This window comes from Gigantopelta aegis, chromosome 14, assembly GCF_016097555.1.
Source record: "Gigantopelta aegis isolate Gae_Host chromosome 14, Gae_host_genome, whole genome shotgun sequence".
Lineage (NCBI taxonomy): Eukaryota > Metazoa > Mollusca > Gastropoda > Neomphalida > Peltospiridae > Gigantopelta > Gigantopelta aegis.
Window position 1 is genome coordinate 17272871 of NC_054712.1, and position 12018 is coordinate 17284888.

At 38.6% G+C, this 12018-nt stretch overlaps 1 protein-coding gene across 3 annotated transcripts in view; it reads left to right on the forward strand.

Annotated features, from left to right (window-relative positions):
* The first annotated feature begins 627 nt into the window (after positions 1 to 627).
* Positions 628 to 12018, forward strand: part of LOC121388261 (C5a anaphylatoxin chemotactic receptor 1-like) — a 35251-nt gene continuing 23860 nt past the window's right edge. For all 3 annotated transcript variants that reach the window (XM_041519530.1, XM_041519534.1, XM_041519531.1), the window contains exon 1: positions 628 to 1376. The gene's annotated coding sequence lies outside the window, so the exon portion shown is untranslated. The remainder of the gene's footprint in view (positions 1377 to 12018) is intronic.

Consider the following 12018-nt stretch of genomic DNA (forward strand, 5'->3'; position numbering starts at 1 on the left):
ATCTTTTATATGCAACATCCCACAGATAGGATAGTACATACCACTGCCTTTGTTACACCAGTTGTGGAGCACTGGCTAAAACGAGAAATAGCCCAATGAGTGCACCGACGGGGATCGATCCTAGACCGACAGCGCATCAAGCGAATGCTTTACCACTAGGCTATGTCCCGCCCTACCAAATACTGAGATGATGTCATTGGAGTACACACTTATATTGTATAGAAACGGATAGCGGTTATAAATAACCACCAACTCGTACAGACTATTAGTTCCAGCCTGTAAGTGTATGAATCATGTATCGATATAAAGTGGGTAGTCGTGAAATATTAACACAGCAATAGATATAAAATATACGTCTTATTTAAGGTGACACCAGTACAAAGGGGACACCTGAGACGTTAAATGCAATTATTATGAATTAATCAATTCGGTATATCTGACTATATAGATCATATCCACGGAAATAAAAATACACCTAATAAATAAAGTTTTTATTTGTTTTTGTTTTTGTTTGTTTTTGTTGTTGTTGTTTTTGGTGTGTGTTTTTTCCGGGGGTTTTCCGGTTTTTTGTTTGTTTGTTTGTTGTTGTTGTTTGTTTGTTTTTTTTTTTTTTTTTTTTTTTTTGGGGGGGGGGGGGGTAAATTAATTTATTATTATTTTAATTAGGCCCTATTATTATTTTATTTATTTATTTTATTTTTTATTTTATTTTTTATTTATTTATTTATTATATTAAATCAAGTCAACACTTTCTTGAAAAGATTATTGTTGGCGAGATATTTTTTTCTGTACAATTCCTGTTGTTTACAACGTATAGGACCTATACATTGTCGGTAATGGTATTCTCCGTAGAACGTGGATTTCGCAATCTTAGTTACTCGACAACAAATAAATCCATTTAGCACATTAAAGCTCTTATGGTACGTTCTCCTAATCTGGTCGTGCTAACCGCACGTCGCGCAATCTTGCGGTGTTTGTGCATGAACTCACGGTTATTTCGGTCTCGCCGTCTATCGCCGGTCTCACACACCCCCGCGATTTGTCCTTTGCGCGATAACTCCGACCCAGATATTCATACAGCGTATCCGGGCTGGTATCCTTGAAACCACATGTCGCATGTTGATAATTGTCCTGTGGTTAAGCTTTTGTTTACCCCCCGACACTCCTATGTAACTTGAAAAAAAAAGAAAAAACGATTCGTGGGAGTGTGTAAAGGTCTATTAAGATCTACATTTACGTTGGTGTGGACCTGTGTCGCTTTCTCTGTGTGCTGTGAACTTTAGTTTTCCGTGTGCCGGGTTAAAAAGACTCCACTAGAATCGATGTACCTTTACGGGAACGATATATACAGCCGAATTATGACAGGTTAAAATCAGGTGAGTGGTTTTGTTATTATGTTTATATATTTTTTTATTGTGAATAATACAGTGTAGTTGGATTGTTGATTTTATTAAGTTGAAGTCGCCGATAAACGGCCGAGGTATACACGACTTGTTCGGGTGTTTGTTTATCGTGTTTGTTAAACGGGTGTAGTGCTGGGTGTTATTCAGTGTCGGCCAGTCGTAGTGTGGAGGTGGTGTGATCGAGCGGCGAGTTTGGAATACCTCAGGGTGTTGCGGCTTTATTTAGGTCACGTCGGCTCAGTTAAAACCGGGTACATTTATGCAACGGATTGGCCTAAACGGTTATAGTTAAAATCCTATTTACAACTCACCTAAAGCAATACAGCTGAGTAGTTTATTCTCTCACAAACGCACACGCACAAATATATCCATACACAAACACACGCACACACATACACACATACATACATAACATACATACATACATACATACGTACATACATAACATACATACATAACATACATAACATACATACATAACATACATACATAACATACATAACATACATAACATACATACATAACATACATACATAACATACATACATAACATACATACATACATACATAACATACATACATGCATACATACATACGGGGGCGGGACGTAGCCCAGTAGTAAAGCCCTCTCTTATTAAGTTAATGCGCTGTCGGTCTAAGATCGATCCCCGTCAGTGTTCTCATTAGGTTATTTCTCGTTCCAGCCAGTGCATCACGACTAGTATATCAAAGGTCGTAGTATGTGCTATCCTGTCTGTGTGTTGGTGCATATAAAATACCCATTACTACTAATGGAAACATATAGTGGGTGTCCACTCACAATAATTGTTTCAAATCAAATTGAAGATGTTTGATAAATAAATCAATGTGCCCCAGTGGTGTCGTTAAACAAAATAAACATCAACATAAAGGCACACACACACGCAACGTCGCACACACACACGCAACGTCGCACACATACACACACACGCACACACATACACACACACACGCAACGTCGCACACATACACACACACACACACACACATACACACACACACACAACATACACACACAACAGACACACACACACACACACACACACACCACACACATACATACATACATACACACACACACACACACACACACACATACATACATACACACACACGCACACACACACACATACATATATACATACATCCATACATACATACATACATACATACATAGATACACGAATGCAAATGTATATTCAGACATATGAATCCACGTGACCTTTTGTATGAGGTTTTAAACCATTTCCAAATAGGTAAGCGCACCTGTGTTAACATAACTTATGTACCATGTTAATGTTAATAGATCGTCCATGGTTATGGTGGCCTGAAAGCAGCCATAGGCACTGTATTCAGTAGGTCATGTATATCCGCGTATATTATGTATCAACGTGTATGAGTATTTTAGATGTGCGTACACGGTACCGTAGTATAAATACATTAGGCATTCATATGTATGCTAATGGGGGAACATCACATCCATGACTTGATCAGATTTGCGTGACATCTTCCCCAAACAGTTCAGTAATATCCCATTTAACTGCAGAATGCTGTCGCTTGGCGGCAGAAACAAAATGAATAGATTTATGGCCAGTTTTGTCTTGTTTCGCAGATAAACATAAAACGCTACTTGTCCAATAATATGAGTGAAATCAAGTGAACAATTTCATATTGGTAACATCACCTCAAAAATAGTTCATGTTTGTGAAAATGTAATCATGATTGTAATCATGATTACTGGGCAGTGTAATCGCAATCATAATCGGATACTTTCATTTTTCTTGTAATCGTAATCGTAATCGTAATTATGACATTTAATCGCCCCATGTCTGAATATGACTATTAATATTGTAATAGAAGTCGATTCGCAATTCTTACCGATTGCGCCCCTCCCATTCTCCACTAACATAGACTCTCTCTAGACTCTCTGTCTGTGAGTACAGGGCTTCTAGATTATGGTCGCCCCACTCTCGTGGCTAGTGATATTCAATGTTGGGCTAGTAAATAACTACTATTACCATGCCCAACGGCTAGTGAAAAAAGGTTGTCAAATGCTGCATTTAAGTCTGTTTTCAAAATATGAATATCCTGCCCCCCAATCTTAATGTTTATAAGCTCTATCTCCCTCTTTGGGTGACATATCTGATTATTACAATTAGTAAAATTGTATCTACTTTAAAGTAAAGTAGGGCTAGTGGATTTTTAATAGAGGCTAGTTTTTTTTTAATTACTGATGCCATGGCTAGTGGATTTTATAAAAATTCTAGAAGCTCTGGTGAGTCTCTCTTTCTGTCTGTCTGTCTGTCTTTATGTCGATATCTGACTGCCCCCCCCCCTCTCTCTCTCTCTCTCTCTCTCTCTCTCTCTCTCTCTCTCTCTCTCTCTCTCTCTCTCTCTCTCTCTCTCTCTCTCTCTCTCTCTCTCTCTCTCTCTCTCTGTATATATTTATAACATAAACAATCTTTTTTTTCTGTCCACTTTGAAAGAGTAAGGCTCAGTATCACTAGACACAATAAGTTCTTGTTTGCTATATAAATGTCCATTTATGTCCCGTTCCACCTTCCCTTAAAGGGACCGACCCTAGTTTTTAAACACTAAGGCGTATTTTTCACTATCAAAGCCGTTTACGATGAGTGAGATCAAACATTGCTTATATTTTATTGTTTAGATTATCCATTTCCGTACAACCGAAGTGTTTCTGGTCGTCCTGGTGTTTCTAATACCACAAAATGCATTTTTCATATTTTTAAAAACGCACGTGCGTCTGAAAAAACAACCCAGTTATGGAGTCGAGTTTTAGTCTATGTTTAACGATATTTCACCGTTTCAGCGTCACAGTCTCTTGTTTTACTCTCTTGTAACTTTATCCAAGTGTGTTACAGGTTTGTAGATTAACTAAACTTAGTGTCCATTTTTACGGGTTGAAACTAGCGTCTGCGCCTTTAATGTGATTTTGTTAGTTATTGCAGTTTGGCTTGATTATGTTTTTGTTAGTATGTCTCTATTGTTTTAATAGTTGGAGATCCATTTGTATGTACATGTATGTACGATAAACAATGTGAAAGGATAGAACACTCTTACTCCTTAAATACAAGTTTGATTTTGTTTATAAACACCACTAGAGCACATTGATTAATACAAATCAATGGATCCTGGATACATGTCAAACTAATTCTGACGTAAACCCGCTATAATTTTCCTTTAGCAACACTGAATCTTGTATATGTACTTTCCCTGCGGACAGGTCAGCACATACCACGACCTTTGGTATACCAGTCGAGGGACACTGGTTTGGACTGAAACCCCCCTGAACACGCCACGCGGTTCAACACCTAGCTCTCACGGAATAATAATTAATTAAACTAATTGACTTTACTTTACATTAAAACAATGTTACAGATCAAGAGACCCCTAGTTCTCATAAACACAGAAACTATTAAAGGGGCAGACCCTAGTTTCAAACCGTGAAAATTAACATTATTAACACTAAGTTTAGTTAATCTACAAACCTGTAACACATTTGGATAAAGTTGCAATTGAGTAAAACAAGAGTCTGTGACTTTGAAATGGTGAAATACTCTGTAAAAATAGACGAAAACTCAACTCCATAACTGTTTCTTCTCAGACGCACGTGCGTTTTTAAAAATATGACAAATGCATTTTGTGATATTAAAAACACCAGAATGACCAAAATCACTTCGAATGTACGGGAATGGATAATCTAAACAATAAAATCAAAGTAAAGTATGATTTCAGTTATTAAAAACGGCTCTAATAGTAAAACAAATATGCATTAGTGTTTAAAAACTGGGACATGTCCCTTTAAAACATAATTCGGATGATACCCCCCCCCCCACACACACACACACCACCACCACCACCACATAATTTTAGCCCTGTAAACTTATTTTTAAGAACCTTTGCTATATTTGTCAACGTGTGTCTCTTGTGGCTTCCTCCTGGCGTATTCTCAAATAGGAAAATAATTCGCTTAACTTTTGTACACTAGTAATACGCGCTAAATCGTTCAGGGATTTCTCATAATATGTCATTTTGGGGATTCGCAAGTTAATAATACGCCTGTTGTAGCGTCTGTGTATAGGTTCACATTTGTGAACTTACAATAACATGTTCGGTTTACCCTATTAACGCCAGGCAATCGTCATTAATGGCGAATCTGGATCGGGTAAGAGATTTTGACTGTGCACATACATTCCACAGAAACCACAAGTTGATATATTTAAAAAAAATCCCTCTCTAAACATAAATAAATTCGATTCTCTTCCTAAACTCTTGCTTTTTTCCGAGCACATCGAAAGTCAAAGTCCTCGCCACCCCACTCCCAGATCCGCACCTGGGCTGCAAATTACTTATAAAGGTTGGACAGTGCATTCTAGGATATTCTAAATCCGGCTTTATCCCCCTTTATTATTTTGGTCATTCTAGCCACTACACCACGACTGGCATATCAAAGGCCGTGGTATGTGCTATCTTATCTGTGGGATGATGCATATAAAAGATCCCTTGCTCCTAATGGAAAAAATGTAGCGGGTTTCCTCTCTAAGACTGTATGTCAAAATTACCAAATGTTTGACATCCAATAGCCGATGATTAATAAATCAATGTGCTTTAGTGGTGTCGTTAAACAAAACAAACTTTAACTTTTTAACTATTATTTGGTAGTTGAGTTTAAGTAAAGTCCCCCCTCTCCTACATCTTGGACGGCCCTTAACCCAGTAGTGCGACTGACGTGCAACACACGGCGTTAACAGTTCCTGCATGCACCGTTACCTTCAAACATTAACCGCAGGGTGTCTTAGTAGGGGGTTACAGGTGCCAGTATATACATGTACGCCTACCTTTATTAATAAATTCACACAAGTGATTTACAATTTGTTTTTGTAAAGGTGCGTTTACACTGTTCAACGTATAGTAACGATCTGTAGTTTACCAGTGAGCCGTATTCCGTGAACACTCGCATTGTAACGGGTTTAGTTGTTCACTACAATTTGTTCGCACCAAACAAGGGATGTTCGTGTCACAGTTCGAGATACGACCATATATTTACAAGAAAGAAGTAAAAGTAATTGTTTTTATAATATAGGCCACGTCGGCTAATTTGCGACAGTGGTTATCTGAGAAAATAATGTTCAAATTTTATATTAGTAGGGAACATTTCGTTTTCAAAATCTTTATTAGCGATATTTCTAGTCGATTGAAAATTGATTAGCGAGGAATGTTTAATGTTTTAAAAATTGTGTAGCGATCTCTGAAACCTGCGTAGCGAATCGTGACGCGATACTAAACAAAATGTTTCCTGATTGGCTAAAAAAATGCAATTATTTTTATTTAGTGTATGGTTGAAAAGAAAGTAATTGCAGGTTGAAACCGGTGTAGGATACAACAGAAAATGCATCATCGATTTTCTTTGAAAATGCACTTCGAAATAAAACGCTTCAGGTACCATGTAACCGTCTTTTCCCCCCGTTCATTTAACATTGTGATCAGTAGGAACTGATTTGGCGTAAGGCAACCAACAGGTTTATGCGGAAATTGTAACCATTAAACTATTTTATGATGTTCCCTTTTTCCTACAATTAATCGTAAATTTTTGCTTATGGATTGAAGCGCACACGACTAACATTAAATTTGATCGAAAAACAGCGACGAAGTTGACCATGTGTGCTAGGCATTGTATTTCAAACGAAATGTTTCAAATCGTTATTACTAATCGCATCAGACGAATGCAACTTTAACGAAAACTCTTAATGGAGAGGAATACAACAAAATGTCTTTCAAGACAGCCCAGCACAATTGTCCATTCAGCGGGACAGAGTGTCAAAGAGATCTAGAGAGTGTTTGAGAAAAGTAAACATTCAACTACCACATGCATCGTGGCTGCGCCATCGGTTTCAGATTTGCTTGTTTCTGTGCTCGCATCCCAGTTGCAGCTGCAACCCAGAGTGAGTTTTAACAATGAATGAATGAATGAATGAATGAATGTTTAACGACACCCCAGCACGAAAAATACATCGGCTATTGGGTGTCAAACTATGGTAATGCAAATAAATAAAGTGATGATCAACATCAATATAAAAATTCAAGGTTTAAACAAAAACAGTGTAAAGAACTGTGCCAAAAATACAAATACAAATATCACAGAATTTTACGGACACCGAATTTTACTCTAAACTTCAATTTGTGCTGTATTGGCCATTCTCAAAGAGAATGTTACACCCCTGCACCACGGTGAGGTTACAGCACGCGCAGGGGGAGTTTTAACAGTGCAGTCAGGAGGTATAGAAGTTAGTTTGATTTAACGATACTGCCAGACAACATTGAGTAATTCACCATCGACTATCGGATGTTTAACATTTGATCATTCTGACTCGTAGTGTTCAAAGGAATCCCTCTACATGTTTTCAATAGCAACAAGGGATGTTTTACATGCCTTATCCCACAGACAGGACTGAAAACGCCACGGCCTTTGATATACCAGTCGTGGAGCACTGGTTGGGACGGGGAAAAAAAGAATCATATAATGGATCCATCGAATGAGAAGGTATAAGACCACCACATTGACTTTTTTCTCACTAACCACTAGAAACTAACCATTAACCCCACTGTAGTGGACAGACAGCCCATGCAGCTTGGTCGTGCCCTGGACATTATGCTTGAACCATGAGTAGATTATGAACAAGAACTATTTATAAAACTGATTGAAAATGTGTCACCCTATGGCTACTCTTTTTAACTGGCAACAAGGTATATTTTTTATGTACTTTGTCCCAAAGAGAACAGCACATACCCGGTACAAAATAATTGTCTGCCAGGGGTGGGAGGTTTATCCTGTGACCTATAGCACCGCTTTTGGTACTGATCTCCACACCTACATATGGGTGCGCTGCCAAATGGTTGTACCACACTGCATTATATATTTATACCCAAGACAAGTACTCGACTAGGTGTGGTTAGTAATGCACCTCGCGTTACAAATCCTGGTATAGTGTATAAATAGAGCACAGTACAAGGTGATATGAAACGGACGGATCCACGGTTTTGTAAACGTGGGGGTCACAAAATTCTAAAGAGGGCAATTTGAATAGGCGGGTTCGGGGACATGGTCCCGGAACATTTTTGAAATAGATGCTCAGAGACGCAGGACAAATTATTATTGTATATTGTGGATGATGAAGTTTTTGGGGTTTTTAAAAAAAAAGTCATTAGAAAGGACACTTCAAACTTTCACTGCACCCCTGTGACCCACTCTGGATCCGCCTTTGTGGGGAGGATGTTGTATACCGTAAAAGCCACCTGTTTTAATGTCCCGTTGGCGGAGTGTTTTAATCAGTTTAATATTGTGGCAAAGGAACCATAACACTAATTCATCCAACGAATATAATTCCATTGAATATAGTGACCCTTTTCTTTATTAGACCCTACAGATCCAACCGGAGGGGACTATAGGTTTCATCTCCGTCCTTCCGTCTGTCTGTCTGTCCGTCTGGTCGTTCGTCCAACGTATAGTTTTCCGGACGTTTTTTTTCTTTTTCACAATGCCTTAAGATGTAGAAATTTTGTGTATAGCGTTATGATGTACTGTTACAGATCAAGTTTGGCATTTGAACTTAGCAGATACGATGCCTGAACCGTTTTTGGATATAGGCACGTTAGTAAAGTGGGGTGTTTTGGGGTTTTTTTTTGTTTGTTTGTTTGTTTGGGTTTTTTTAAAAAGAAAGAAGATATGAACATTTGTTGGGCCGGTATGCTTTAGCAGTACTCTCAGAATGCTTGTTTTAGTTTGATAGAATCAGAACTCGTTCGACTGCGTCGGTGGGCCCATTGGGCTATTTCTCGTTCTAGCCAGTGCACTACGACTGGAATATCAAAGGCCGTGGTATGTACTACCCTGTCTGTGGGATGGTGCATATAAAAGATCCCTTGCTGCTAATCGAAAAGAGTAGCCTATGAAGTGGCGACAGCAGGTTTTTTCTCTCATTATCTGTGTGGTCCTTAAACATATGTTTGACGCCATATAACAGTAAATAAAAGGTGTTGAGTGCGTCGTTAAATAAAACATTTCTTTCTTTCTATCCGTCTGTCTGTCCGACTGTTCGTCCGTCCCACATATAGTTTTCCGGATGTTTTTTTCACAGTGCGTTAAGCTATAGAAAATTTGTATATAGCTTAATCGTGTACTGTTACAGATGAAGTTTGGCACTTGAACTTAGGAGATACGGTGCCTGAACTGTTTTTGGATATAGGCACGTTAATAATTAAATAAAGTGTTGGGGGGGTGGGGGGGGGGGGGTTAAAAAGAAAGAAGCTACGAAAATTTGTTGTGCCGGTATGCTTTATCAGTACTGTGTGAATGCTTGTTTTAGTTTTGTTAGAATCAGAACTGATTCGACTGTTAGTAATAATATATAATATTGTTTCTAATTTTTACTGTTATTAAACGTACAAATGTCTAGTAGGCCTAACCTACATCTATATCGGCAACTTGCATCTATGTACTAGCTTGTATACTCCACACTTCCCTTTCCTTCCCCCAACTTGGACGGTTCAGAGAGTCTGGGTGGCTTAATACACCGCTTTCACCAGGCCCCGTGCTTATAAACCTTAAAGTCTAGACTTTAATAAAGTCCAGATTTTATCGTCATGGCAACACCATTCAAATAGCATTACGTGAAAGTCTGGACTTTAAGTTTTATAAGCACGGGCCCTGATCCATTAGGCCATTTAAAGACATATTCTTGATTTGCACCACCACCCGATTCTAAAATAGTTCCTGAGGCAGATAGGTGGGGTTTTTTTTAATCACTAAACATTTAATCTTGATTCTTGTATATTGTTTAACCTCGATTAAATATTTCTTGATATAAAGTTTGTTTGTTTTGTTCAACGACACAGCTAGAGCACATTGATTTATTAATCATCGGATATTGGATGTCAAAGATTTAGTTACTATGACATATAGTCTTAGAGAGGAAACTTGCTACATTTTTCTATTAGTGGCAAGGGATCTTATATATGCACCATCCCACAAACAGGGTATCACATGCCACGGCCTTTGATATACCAGTCTATCTCTTGATATATACCAAACTAAAATATAAAAATAAAGTCCACCTGCCCTACCCACGTTTAAAAAAAAAGATAATGAGAACCAAGACGATTCTTAAATTTCTTAGTAGCGAAGTAGAATAGTAGTGAAAAGTGATATGGTGTCTGATAACCGTAACAGTGACAAATGACAGCACCACCGGTAACACAGCGCCTTGCTGACATAGGATATAAAAAAGTTAGATAATTGTTAAGTTTTTGGACGATCCTATTGCTTGATTATGTTCGCTATTTGTTAACAAAATAACACGTGGGTGGAGGTTAATGCAATTCTATGATAACTGTCGCGGCTCTAGGTATCTGGTGTTTGTCTGCTGACGTCATGTGTCTTCTGCGAACAGTTTACATTTTAACTATTAAAAAAAAAAAAAAAAAAATAAGGAGTGGTTTTTCGACACCTTAGCATGTATTTTTTTTTTTAATTCAGCGACATGTCAGGCATTGTACTCCATACAGTACATATTATATAGGGAGCGGGACGTAGCCTAGTGGTTAAAGCGCTTGCCCTAGGCGCAGTCCGTCTATTTGGGTCGATTCCGGTTGGTGTGTGTGGGGAGGGGGGGGAGAGAGAGAGAGAGAGAGAGAGAGAGAGAGAGAGAGAGAGAGAGAGAGAGAGAGAGAGAGAGAGAGAGAGACAGACAGAGAGAGAGACATAGAGTGAGGAGAGAAGAGACACACAGAGAGAGAGACACAGAGACACACACACACACAGAGAGAGAGAGACATACAAAGTGCGAGACAGAGAGAGAGAGAGAGAGAGAGAGAGAGAGAAGGACACACACACACACACACAACATACATACACAGAGAGAGAGAGAGAGAGAGAGAGAGAGAGGAGAGAGAGAGAGAGAGAGAGAGAGAGGAGGGAGACGAGGAGAGAGAGAGAGAGAGAGAGAGAGAGGGAGAGACACACACCACACAGAGAGAGACATACAAACACAGAGAGAGAGAGAGAGAGAGAGAGAGAGAGAGAGAGAGAGAGAGAGAGAGACACACACACACACACACACATACATACACAGAGAGAGAGAGAGAGAGAGAGAGAGAGAGAGAGAGAGAGAGAGAGAGAGAGAGAGAGAGAGAGATAGTGTTTATGACGATTTTCTATACGCGTCCGTTGTTGTTAGTTTTCAGCTGCCATGTATCCCCTAGTCGTGAAGTGTCGTTTACTGATTTAATGGATTACTGTGTTTCTTAAAGTACGAGAAAAATTTAGGACACGCGTTTATCATATCGCTCATCCTAAATAGATTGTTTATATACTTACATTTTAATCATAGACATTGTACCATTTCACCGCCTTGCGAACATAGTTTGTATATACATTTTATATACACTGAACAACAAAGAAAACCCGAATATGTTTAATATTTTTATCCAGCAATCACTGTATACACTGGAAAGATTTGATGACTAGATAAATCTCTATTATTTTTTTTGTCACTGCCCG